Genomic DNA, 14,177 nt, shown 5'->3' on the forward strand with positions numbered 1-14,177 from the left:
CTGTCTGTGATCAGTTACAAAGAATGAATTACAATATTAAAAGGCTATAGTATAAAAATGTATTTGTTATTTGAATTATTTGCCTCTAGGTAAGAACACACTAAAGCTTTTGCCCTTAAACTGTTTGCCGACACCCACTGTTATTTATTTAAATATTACTTGTGGACTGAGTTAATATTGACTGACAGAGGAGGCCAGATAATGTACTTACCCATCTGGGAGGAAGAAAGACCTCAGCAGCTAGGATGCTGACAGTTGGAAATCGCTGTCCTAACACATGTTTGATGCCAGAGTGAGTTGGTGAGGAGGAATACGATACGAATACGAAAAATTTACATTTTTCCACAGATTTGCGAAGTGCGGAGGTCTGCCTGACAGGGAGTTTGATGGCTGTCAGGCATTTGTGTGATGGTCTGTGGGCAGACTGGTAAGATGTGACAGATTTAAACGTGTGAGCGTGTAATACAGACAAACGAGCCATTCCATGGGCTGATTTGCATTTTCTCTCAGATAGTTTTAACTGTTCTGTATAGACCATTCACCCAGAAATGTTCATACCAACATTATGTTACTGGAATATGTTGATATTTTATTGTCATGATCTATGACAATAAAATATCTATCTATCTATCTATCTATCTATCTATCTATCTATCTATCTATCTATCTATCTATCTATCTATCATCTGTCGTCTGTCTGTCTATAAATAGATAGCTCTAGAGAGATAGACAGACAGACAAATAGATAATAGAATTCATTACAATTACTGACTTGAAAGTTAGCATCTCTTGCTAATAGTTGAAGGGCCATTGCTTCCCATGATCTTAGACAATAAATAAATAATGAAAGAAAATCCTGATTAAACCTGCACTGTAATGTTCCTCTGAAACAAGCAGTGAATGTGCACCGTTTACTGAAAAGACTCGATGTGATGAAGGTCAAAGTGTAGAAGAGGAAGAGGAGGATGGAGAACAATAAGAAAGTAGGGAAAATGTATGTTTGTTAATTTCCCTTTCCTTACCAGAAATTCAGCAGACTATTGTGAGCAGCTTGTGGAAGGCAACCCAAAATTCCTTCCCAACTGTATGACCGAAATCATAGAGTTTAAAAGATACTTGTGTCTGATATTGACCAAATATATATAAAACTTCTGAATTTGAAGGAAGTTACAATAGAATCTCTAAAGAAATCTTCTGTTTTCTGGCACTAGCAAATAGCAATAAGTTAGGTAATTCTGACGTACCTACCAGAAGATAAATTTGGTCTGAATTTTCTTCAGACACTGAAAAAAAAAATATTTATGTATCTTTTTATTAAGTTTATGCAAATATCAGATTCAGTAGCATTTATTTTGCTGGACCTGTAAGTCCCTCTTTAACCCTCTACATAAAGTAAGAATGCAGATTCAGTTTCCGAATGTTGGTTTTTTACAAAGTCTGTAACTTAATATCAGTTGTGTTGAGTCCGGGGGGGGCATCAGTTCTTGTCTCACAGTCTTATTACGAGTCAACAAAACTCTTTCCGTTTTTTTCCCTTTGTGGTTTTTCACAGTGTTCCTACCTCTTTAAAGGCACAAAAACCAGACAGAGTCAGATTGATTGACTCAGCAGGTTAGGAGGCAGGCTGCCAATGAGGATCAGTCGACACAAAGCCTGAACTGCACATCTTAAAACTAAACCCATACATGTTAACCCAATTACCTTGAACAGCACCGGGTGAACTCGACACAAAAGAGCCGAGGCTGATCTGTGACAGCTCTGTGATGCGTGCAAAAGATCATTTGAAAAGGACCCCGACCAACAGACATTGCTTGAGCAAGTCAGCATTTATGAAGCCAGCCTCTCATCTCCTGTCCAAACCTTCAGCCCACCTGTTGGTGCAAAAGTGGCACTTTTTAAAGCTACAATGAACAATGTATTGAGCTCGTTAGCTATTTAGCTAAGTGGCACTTTTCAAAAATGGGAAAAGTGTCTTGATTTAAGTGAAATAATCTGCCAATGGAAGAAGTAATTTTTCATCAGTGGTAAGGATTATTGAAGTAAAATAAACACCTGTATCTTGCTGAAAAGTTACTTGTAAGTTAGTTTTGTCTCATTTCAAATGTACTAAGATATTTAGCATTAGAAACTAGACCAAAATACTTGGTAAGATTTTGTGTTTTTGCTATTTATCTTGAAACTTTTTTTTTGCCTTTTTTTCTATAAAAATGGATCCAGTGCAATCAAATCTTGTGTCTTTTTTCTACAAGTATGTCAAAGCGAATGTATTCTGCTGTTATCAGACATCTGCCATGTTTTCTCTGCTATTACTGAAGGTTATATCTGCGCTCCTCTCAGTTGGTGTTTTGCTAGTGGCCACAGTAAACAGTTTCCATAGCAGCTGATGTAATTTTAAGTGTAAAAAGGAGATTTTAGAACTTTTCCATGGTCCCACGCAACTACATGAAAGTGTTTTTTTTTTTAAAAAAAACACTTTAAATAAACATCTACAGATCTGTATGTAATGCATTATCTCACACTCTCATCCACTTGACAACTTTAGTTTGGTAAATGTTTTAATGTTTTACTCCGACCGTCTTGCTGACTGCACTCCTAATGTGAAATCTTTCCCAACCTTCCAAAAAAGGCAGATTCAAGACTCTGATCTATTACACCTTTAGGCACTTGAATGCTAATGCTTTTAGTCCAAGCCGGCAGACCAACTGACAGCAACAGTCTGCTGCAAGTGTAGGAGTTGCAGCCAAAGGTTTTGTTGCAAACAGAGGTATGACGTTATGGAGAGGATTTTTTTTTTATGTATGTATATTCAGGAAATGTTGTTTCACTGCAAAAAAGACTCTGACAACAGAGAACAATTAAAAGAGGTAACATCAACACAACAAACGTCAACCAGGAGCTCCTGACCAAAGCGACTCTCCAGGCTACCAGTGACCATAAGGAAAAGCTAACACAAAGCCATGCCGCTCTCCATCATCTCCTGCAAACATCAACAGTTGCAAATTTATCTGTTTTCAAAGCCAACTGCTGCCACTACCATCTTGCTGTATTTGAAAGATTTAATTAAGCAGTGGTGAAATTTAATGAGTAAATTACTTCCTATCTAGCACCAATAATTAAATCAATCAATTGACTTTAATTGTTTCTTCTTTCCTATTGAACAGTCAATGGAAAAAGACACAGCAATGCCTATTCACTTCCGAAGAACCGTGAGTGAATTTGGTTCAATTTTCTGCCTTTCTGCTTGCTTAAATATGAAGGGTTCAGCTGCAACACTGCCATCTACTGGTGGTGGTGGAAGGCTTGGACAATTTCTAAGTCCAAACTTCTGACATAGGGGAAGACTCTCCCTTTTCCTGAGATGTGTGGTCCCTGGTAGTTTCCAATATCTACATCTTGTTTATTACTGACAAAATTACACTACAAACAAGTAGATATGAAACACGGCTCCAGATATGGAGGGCAAGTTAGGGTTAGGGTAATGAGTTCTGTAATGCGCACATGACAGAGAAACATAGCGTTACATCAAAATCGTTTATCCACCATCATCATGATATGACTTGGCATTCACAACAGTTTTTACTGGCAGGAAGAAGCTATATCAAACCCAAGAGCAAGGGAGGTGGGGGGAGTGGGTCATGCATGGGAATGATTGACAGCACTAAGACCCGCCTCCTGGCTCTGATTGGTTCTTACTATCACTGGGAGCTTTGAGAGAAGGCAGAGAAGATTCTTTCCTAGATTATCTGTCTCATACCATACTATATGAGACTTTATGAATATATATGACTATTTATCAGCTTTAAATAAATATTTAAAACATTTTGAATAACATTATTTTTAAGCTGTGGTGTCAGAAGGGACACTTTTAAGGAAAGCATTATTAGGTTAGTACGGTAAGTTACATTATTATTAGAGAAAGAAGCTCACCATCATCTGACTCTTTGGTAGAATTATCACCTTGTAGAAGATAAATGCGCTATTTGTGACACCATGCTGGATGTTCTCTCGGCACCCTGTTAGACCTGTACGTGTATTCCTGTGATAAGGAACCCCATTTGAGCTCCCATATTACTGCTGATGTATAAACAGCAGTGCTATCTGACCACTGCTGCCATCAATCTGCTAATGCATCAGCTGAAGGTCGGCGCTACTGTTTGAGGGTTGCAGCCGTGCTGCAGGAGGATTGTGTCTGATTTGATGGAAGTGTACCCTCATGAAAACTAACAGTGTGACAGACACCAAGCCAGAAACAGACAAAATTACTGCGACAAAGACATGCCAAGCATTGTTTCCTCACAGTTATAAGCAGAAAGGTGCAGCAAGTGAGAAACTAGAACATTTCTGAAGAAATTTGAACTTGGTCAAAACGTTGTTAAAGGGTTAATAAAGGAGCGATGTTGGTGATGATTTCCTGAAGGCAGAGTTTCAGACAAAGAATGAATTTCTTAAAGAGATAGAGTCCCAATTTCAAGGCATTATATTACAAAGTCATACTGTCACCTTCCTAGAATAATGGCATTTTTTGTCAAAAGTTTTTTGCCTTAGATGTCTTTTGGAAAAATAGAAGCGGTGACTTTTTTTTTCTTTTTTTGTTTTTGCCAAAATCACGTTTGGCAAAACATGACTTAGGCCACTATTTTAGGAAGATGACAATTTGATATATACCATTTTCATAACAACTGAAGGACACGTAGTAACTGTATTGTGCTATATATAAAAACTGCACTGCGTGGCTGTAAAATACATAATACCATCCCTTTAATAGAGGAGCGATGTTGTGATGACTTCCTGAATACAGAGCCTCAGAAAGTGCAGGAGTTTCTTAAAGAGAAAGATAAATTTCAAGGTGTTAACTTACGAAGCAAGATTTCTTTTAAGTCGTATTTGATACATTTAGCCTTTACAAGGTAACAAGGTTATTTGACTGTGCTTTAAAATTATTCTATGTGACTGGAAAACACATAATACTGCCCCTTTAAAGCAACAACAAAACAGAGCGTGGGAGGCATGGATGTGAAGTGGGAGTTGTGGATGAGGTGTGGGTAGAGGGGAAGAGGAAAGCAGATGAGGGCTTGATTCAGCTCTTGTGGTGGTACTGCATGCCCACATGGCTGTGAAGCCACTACTGGAGGAGGTATTCCAGCTGTTATGGGGTTCTTCACTTTAGTTTTTACACTACCTTTAAAGAACAGCAAGAACATCACTCCAAAGCTCATGCTTACCAGCTGACACATCATTGTACACGGGGAGATCAAGGTCTGGGTTTACTCATACTTATTTTGAGAAGAGTATTGCGCTAACAGGTGCTAATACAAATCTCTGGTTACAGAAATTTTGCAAAAAAGGCACATTTTCAGCTTAGTTTTCATATAGAGACAGGAAAATGAAAATGCCCTAAAGCTAGAAAACAGGAGATAAAAGTTTCATTAACAGAAAATATTTTGACCTTCTCTTAAATTCTTGGATTAAGGAAAGAAAACATATGATTTTTTTCTCCCCCTGAATAACTATGGTGTTTCTAGCTAAGAAGGGTTTTTTATTCTATATATATTAAATATTTTATGACATCATCTTTGCCCTCTTCTACTACAACCTATGGCAAAATAATTAGAATCAAAATTCTTGGATGACATTCTGTCAGAGGTTTTATTGATGCATAACCATGGCAACATGGCACTGTTCTTACAATTGGGAGCAGCTGTTTACCATCTCAGAAGCTACAAATATACCTGAACTTTGACCCCAAACTCCTGGAACTGGTAGGAAGGTAATGCGTTTATTGCCTGAACAAACTGTTTCAGTGATTTTTATTGCGTTTCTTATTTATTGCAAACACCACAACGGCAAAATTGTGTTTTTCTTTTTTACATTAACGGTATAAATTTTGTGGACATTTATTATGGAGACGCAACCACTGACTCCCAAAGCATCACCATCCAGTTTGAAGATACGTGGATGAAATGAGTTATGACATTTCATTTCCATTTTGGATACTTTTTTTTTAAACGAAGTTATTTAATATCAAAGCAATAACGATGGTTCAAACCCCTCCCGTCTGACCTTTTGTAAACATGTCATTTCTTACCGTCAAGACTTTAAAAATGATTTAATCATGATTTTAGGTCAGATGTCCCAGCCCCTCAAAATACAAATGTTATTAGGACTGTGTTCGTTTGGATTCCTGTAATTAAAAAGATCCAACATTATGACTTAAACAGCTCAAATTATGTTGTTTTTAACTGAACAGTTCCTGGACTTTCCCACAGATTTTCAGCTGGACTGAGACCTGGACCATTTCATGAATATATGGGTTTTTTTTTCTCATCCTCTTTGTCAGTATAGATTATCACTGGTCCCAGACACTAACTCTCATTTTTTGCTGATCATGTCTTGTTTTCATGACATGGTGTTGAGTTTCCCACCATGCATTACATAGACTTCCTGTCTGCTTCCATTTTATGACCTTCCCATTTAGTTTGGATTTGATGCAAATTTTACACCCACCTGACCTAAAAAGAACCTTTTTAAGAGATTCTCCTTTTGATTTATTATCTTTTCCATTGTTTCAACCAAGAACTCTCATTGGGAGTGCAACAAAAGAGCTCTTTTTCATATTTATAAAACTTTTGTACCTCTTATAATTATAATTGTATTTGCTAATATTTAAAAATCGGATGTCAAAAAATAAGTAATTTCCAATTGGGGATCAATAAAGTGTATTCTATCCAAGGTTCTACAAGCAATTTATTTCACTTCAGTAACCCCATGCATATTCCGACTTGTTCCAAATTGTTTAGGAAATGCAAATTACAGGCTCTATAATTTTTTCATAAAATGTAAAAATCAGTAATTACGCCACAGCTTTCTTCTTGAGGTATATTTATTTTATGAATCCATAACATTTGGTTATGAAAGATATATAAAAAAACAAACATTGATAGGTGTTGTTTAATTGATAGTATTACCCCCAGAGGAACTACAGATAAAAGAAAAAGACAGATTCCAGTCTTTTCTCGGTCAGCGAAACGCTGGCCACATGAGCAGAAATCTTAGTCCGTCCTCTTGGACACCAGCGACAGCTTCAAGGACACTCAGCCAAGCCAACCATCTGCTTATTTTAAGACGGAGACAGGCCAAGTCAAACATTAAAGGCAAAGCCTGCATGCAGAGAACTGGCGGCTGATGGTTGAATTAGGTATAGACTCCAGCTCACTCAGCATCACCAGCCTCGGGGCCTCAGTCCTGTTGTGGCGTCGGAGGCGACCAGGCGCATAATCCTGGCAAAGCTCTCTGTGGAACGGGAGGCGCTTTTTTAATTTACAGCAAAAAAAAGGACGGCGGCCCGATGAAGGACGGCCATTTATAAGGCTGCTGAGAGCGGCGGGGATTTTGAAGGACACTTCCTGAGAGGAGACTGGGCTGCTGGCATCACGGAAAGAAGAGCAAAACAAGTGTATGAAATAATGAGAAAACTTGTAAGAAAGTGCCTAAAGGTGTTTGTGGATTAGAAGAGTCCTTGGAAGCAGCTTCTGCCACAGAGATACAAACAACCATCAGTGAGAATAAGTTATAGTGCCTTGAAAAAGTTTTCATACCCCTTAAATTTCACATGTTGTCACACTGACACTGCAGGCGCACATATAAAGGCTATTTTTTCCAACCTATGCATATCAATGCGTCCTTATATGATCAAGTATCCAAGTAGAGTATAATTGTGAAGTGAAAGGAAATAAACGTTATTTAATTTTGTTTCACAATTAAAAAGTTTATATTTGAACATTTAATGTTATGGGTGTGTGTGTGTGGCCTAGCTCTTTACTTTACATATATTGAAGTAAAGAGCCTGTACATCTGTGGTGCTAATATCAGACAATATATAATATTACAGTATGAATGTGTATTGATTGTACTTTCATCCCCAAAATTACTCATTTATCTTGCTAAATTTATATTTAAAGTTATTTTAATTTAACTAAGAACTTTGTTCTTAGGTGTCTTTCAAAAAATGATGTAGCGATGCAGAAGAACTATACATAAAAAACGACATCATCTGTTTAATTTAGGTATTATTTTGAAAAACGCATTTCACTAATTATTAAAATTCAAATTCAAAAATACTTTATTAATCCCAAAGGGGAATTCAATGTTGCTGTAACTCATTATTTAGATTCTTCAAAGAGTCACTGAAGATGGTGGCCGCTGTTGGCAGGCCAAGTCTCCTGAAGCAGTCTGTACTGCACTGAGTTTGAAGAAACCTCTGACTGAAGCTGCTCTGCCTTCCCTAGACCGTCTTGTGAAGAAGATGGTCAGGGGTTGTCCATCAGTTTTCTTGATCCTATGAAGAATCCTTCTTTGCATAATCATAATCATCCCCAGATGTTCCACAGCCGAGCACAATCCAACTTATCTTGATAAACAATGTAAAAATCTTCACTGGCATTACAGCAATAAAAATAATTCTCCTCTACTGAGAATTTATGTTTCATGATGCGTTCTGAGACTTTGAGGTTGGACAATCTTTTGGCCATCACCCTAATCTTTAGCTTCCTCCACCTAACTTTCTCTTGAATTTTAGCCTTCTCTGCCTGGGTCGTCTGTCCGTCTAAATCATGTTTGGTAAAATTTGGAGATTACTCTGAACAACATAAATCTTCCAGGAGTATAAATAATTGTGGGCTTAACTCTACATGATTTTTGTTTGTTGCTTCATTTTCCATGTCATTTTGTTCCAAGTCTAGTTTATTTAAGCACTAAAATAATTTTTGTATTTAGCAATGTGTGCAGAACATCCAGTGTATTCCAAACTAAAACCAGGTTTTCCGTCACACGTTGCTCCATGCTGCTCCATGTCATCCGCTCGGCGTACGATGTGATGCCACGCGGTTTTTGTTTTCAGGAAGTTGAGGAACTTTTTCAACAGTTAACAAGTCACCTTGAAACCCTGCTCCCTAATTTGACATCATGCATACTGTTGACTGCAAAATAAGCCTGATTCTTATCCAGCATCATTTGTCAAAACAAGGGCCTACCCAGTGATTTTGATTGCTTTTGTCTTTTCGGCTGTTCAAACCTCCTGCTGTTTACCGTTCAAACATGTCAGGATTAACTCGACTGTAAATGAAATTCCAGTTCCTGGAAAACTTTTTGTACTTTTGTCTGAGCCTCCAAAATTGTCTGTCCCCGCCCACACTCACACGCCCTCGCACACACACACCCCTGTGAACACAGGCATGATAAAAAGATGAGTATATGCAAACTCATAGTGACTCCAGAAGCACAAGTGCTCTCATGCAGCTCTTTACTCTTGCGTGTAGGGTTGTGTGTGTGGGAGGGAAAACCTTTCGGTAACACTGCTTCTTGTCAAGAGGAGACACTTTGAAAACACCGTGCAGGTGTGTGTGTGTGAGGATGCTGTTTTGCACGCACCTCCTAAATCATGTGATTAGATGCACATGTTTCTATGTTGTGTCTGATGTGTGTTTTTATTTAAAGGTGTGAGTTTCTGGGTTTTAATGGCAGCATGTGTTTGCAGTGGTTTGGTGTGACCGGTTTAATTGAAGGTTGTGGGAAGTAAGTGCTGGTTGAGTGGTGCTATCAGCTAAATGACTGACTCAAGAAATCTGGAATTCATAACCATCACCCTGTTGGGCCCTTATAATATGTTGATCATGGTAATAAAGGGACACAATGAAAACTTCAAAAATTTCCATTTCAAAATGAAAATTTGAAATGAAAATTGTATGGGTGTGTGTGGGAGAGAAAACCTTTTGGTAACACTGCTTCCCGCCTTAGCCTCCACCTTAGCATCTTTACATTTCCAAAACATTATTTGTCATATCTGAATACACAATCTTGAGGGATAATTAAAATCTTTTTTAGGGGGTGGAGGGGAAATTTAAACCCATTTTTTCCACTTCTCAAGATCCACTGAAATACAAAGAAGCAGTTTTGTATTTGGTTTTGATTTAAACGTCATTTCACTGGACTTGAAGTCTGAATTAGACGGTTCCTGATCCAATCCCAGGTAGCAGCTTTTCAGTATCTGATATTTAAGGTCCTTTAAGGTGGTTGCTGCATCATTGGGTCAGAAAATCAACAGCATTACATTCCCAAAAATGGTAAAAGGCTAAGTAACCATTTAGCATTCTCTCACCAAGAGGTGTTGAACATAAATGGCAACCTTTTCAATGTGTTACAGAATCTCCACAGAATGCCTCAGTCATACACCCCTAGAGCTAAAGGGTTGAGTTTAATAGAACTGACATGGAGAATAATAGAAAATTGGATTAAAGAATATGTTTTATGCAAACATTAGAGAGATGATTACACAAATTTATTTTTAATCACCAGAGAAGAACTTCAGAAATAGCAACACACAACTAACATCCCAGGCATGGATAATAACCTAAATATCATCTTAGCAAAAACACAGGGCTTATCGTAATTTCCTAGATTATCTCTGTTATCCTATCTTAATCTTTAGCTAAGAAGGAGTTTTAGAGGCTTTTTTCTCCCATTTGTTGAAAGATATAATTCCATCAGCCTGAAGGTTTTAAAACACACAGACTGTAAAATGTGTCTCTTTGGGTCCATTTTGTTTCCTGGACACCATCAGCCTCACCAGAGGCTTCAGTGCCCTGCTTGAGCTTCTCTAGTGCAACAACATTTCTATGGTCACCCAGAGCAACGTTTTGGTGTTATTATTTGGTTTACAACCAACCAAGAGAAAATGACTCCTTTGAACTTGCAGAGCTGAGTTATATAGTTCAATATAATGTCCAGGGTTATCTGATCCCTTCACTCCCTGCATGGAAAAAATGAGGAGAAAAACCTCTGAGGTTGATTCATTCTATTTACGTTTCCTCAATCATAATCAAATCTCATCATGCGAAGTTACCAAATAAACAAGAGGATTGCACAATGGCATCCATGTCTGAGATCTGCACAGAAAGAGAAAACAGTAAAGAGAGGGACACGATAGTGTGAGAGCGGATTCACACAGAACCTCACTGTCTCCCGTTAAGTAGCACACTGCCCCTCACCAGAGGATTCCTCTGTATTAAACAGCTTCTGCAGTTTAGTAAATGGTTCCATGCTGAGAACAGTTCTTACTCAAGGTAAAAGAGTAAATGAGAGAAGACTTGAAACTAAAGAATATGGATGATCCGACCAGAATGTGAGGAGGCTGTCATGGCTGCTTCTAGCTTCTGGTTCAGACGCAGGATGTGCACTGGGCTGACTTCCAGCAGGACCTCAGGGGAACTTGGCGTTCAGCAAAGAATAAATGACTTGGGAGCATGTGGATGCTGGAACGAGCTGACGACTGGACATGTGCATGAGGTTTTGAATTCAAACTTCAAACGCCTTAAAAATTAACATCTAAAAGTTAAGGTTTCAAAGGTACCAGTGGGAGGAAAAAATGGGTTACAAGTTCTAGTTCAACAAGGTCAACCTGTAGAAAAGTGAAGGATGTCTCACTTTTCTACAGTGAAAAGTGAGACATCACTTTTCACTGTAGAAAAGTGAAAAGCAACAGGTTTATTGCTGCTGGAGAGAAGACGATCTGAGTTGACAGACTGGAAATATTAAAAAGATTTCATATGAGGGAGTGTGTGATTTCTGTATTTGTATTTGTTGACAGTACATTTTTCCTCCTTTGCGGAACAGTGCTATATTATTATATAAGAGTGTTATATTATTGGGTTCGTTCCAGGTACGCTTTACTCCTCCCACACGCCAGAGACACGACTGGTAGGTTAACTGGTTCCTCTAAAACCTCCCTTGGTTTGTGTCTCCATGTAGTTTTTCACACTTCTTCATTTTGACTCTATCTTTGTTCATGTGATGTGATGACATGGGAGAATCTTCTGCAGTGGTATAGACCTAAATCAGATTTTAAATCATTAAAGAGACTGATAGGATTGTTTTGTAATATTTTGCAATATGTAAAACCTTGTGTTGAAGGTGTATTTTCTTTTATCCAGTGATTACATTTGCCTTATGACTTATTTTCCTTTTATTTTTTGTCCTCAAAATGTTTCATTTCTATAAATACACAACAAATGGGATTTAAAAAAAAATATTGTATTTATTTTTTAAAAGGGACAATGTATGTTAATCAACACGAAAACATGTAAATATTCCCGATTTAGCCAGAGAGGCTAATTTTAATCTGTAGCAGGTTGATGAAAATGTTTTTTTTTATTTTTTTATAAAATGAACAAGCATTACAACATACATGACCTTTAATTTACAACAGATTTCAATGTAGTGTGATAAAAAAAATTAAAACATCTAAGAACTTTAGTTATTTTAAAACTGATATGTGATTGCCGTTTCCTGTTGATGTCATCACCTCTAAAACTCAAAGTAAAGCCTGAAACAATCAGGTTTTCAACCAAGAAATGTCTTAAATACACGTGCAAAGTTTACTTTAACAACCATCCTTTATTAAGAAAGAACTGAGAAACTATAGAGTAACTATTATAATTTTAAATGCAGCAATTGCTCATGTGCATCAGCATTGCAGCGGCAAATCTTCGGCCAGAAGCTCCACAGCTTCAGGCTTGAAACTCTCCCATCCCCCAGAGGAAGAAGAGGAGGAGGAGGCAGATTCTTAATCACTCATGTGCAATTCAGGACAGCAACCTGTAAGAGGACAGATCCCAGAGGAGGCCACACTCCAAGTCCAGCTGGTGTAGAAAAGGCAGGAAGAGAGAGGGATGGGAAGCGGGAAAAGAGGCAGAAAGTGAGCAGTTCAACTGCAGACTCCCATGAGCATTTCGAGACTAATGTCAGCTAATCCTTTTTTCTTCCCATGAGGTTAATTATTCACCAGGATTGCTACGTACCTCCTGAATGCGAGAGATACTTGGAATTACGTTTTGACGCAGCTCTTCATGCGTCTTTGCAAGGAAAGAGGCAGCGTTAAAGTTGGAAGTTAACCACTTTCCTCTCCACCGCATCGAAATTCAAACATGTTTGTGTGCATATTTTGCAAGTGTGAAAGTGAAGAATGTTTACTGGTGGAGTAAAAAAAAATTAATAAAAAAAAATCAGTGCTGACATTTAAAGAAAAATAAAATTTTGATGGCAGCAAGAGAAAAGCAGACCTTTACGCTTCCATCTCAGGAAATGTCAGAGAGGTTGGTGGAAATAGGATTTTATAAACCTTTACAATGCTGTCACGCTTCCATTAGACGGTTAATTACAGAGGAATCTGTTACAGTTTGTGGCGGGTTGCTGTCATTAATGTGTGAAACAGTCGCTGGAATGCTTTAGGATACTAGATCAGAAGTAGAGTGACTCTCACCTCTGGTACAATGTGATGTGAAAAAGAAATCACACGGAATCATTTCAACACTTTTGCTACAAATAGTAAAATATGTATCCTTGACCATTTAGCTAAAAAACAAAGTAATCTGTTAGGTGGGCAACACAATAACAACAAAAAAAGAAAGCCATCTGTTACTCCTAAACCGAATGAACATTTAGTCTTAACTGAATGCTGAAAAAGTGGAACGTTTTGAGAACTCTGCCTTTAAAAAGTTCAGAATATAAAGACTGAGTCAGTCAGTGTGGATGTAACACTGAGGTATAATCTGTCAGATGTGAAGCACTTTTACTTCTAAAATAGTTGACATGATTGGGATCCAGTGCATATAATGAGTATTCAATCCCTTGGATGTTTTAACCCTTTTTTGTTGTTGTTGGTTTTACAAATCATTTGTGATCAACAATTAATTTTTTTTGACAAAACAAATTACAACAAAATTTCAATATCTAAATGAAAATTGATTTCTACAAAATAATGACATTTTAACTAAATGAATCGCAGAATAAATAATTACACAAATAATCAGCACTTCAAAGCTGCAGTATGTAACTTGAAAAAAAAATGTTTTTACATGATTGTTTATAGTTGAATATAAAACAGATAATCTTCAATTTCCCAGTGCTAAATTGAAACAACCAATCAGAGCCAGGAGGTGGGTCTTAGTGGTGTCAGTCATGCTCGTGCACTCACTACTCACACCTCCCACTTCCTCCCTGCAGCTCAGCTTCTTCCCGATAGTAAAGTCTGACACCAATGCTAAGGATAGCTCACATATCATGCTAACGGTGGAAGATTAACAGTTTTCCCGGCACAGTAAGTCGTTTCTCGCCTTTGGCACAGT

This window comes from Xiphophorus couchianus, chromosome 22 (genome assembly GCF_001444195.1).
Source record: "Xiphophorus couchianus chromosome 22, X_couchianus-1.0, whole genome shotgun sequence".
Lineage (NCBI taxonomy): Eukaryota > Metazoa > Chordata > Actinopteri > Cyprinodontiformes > Poeciliidae > Xiphophorus > Xiphophorus couchianus.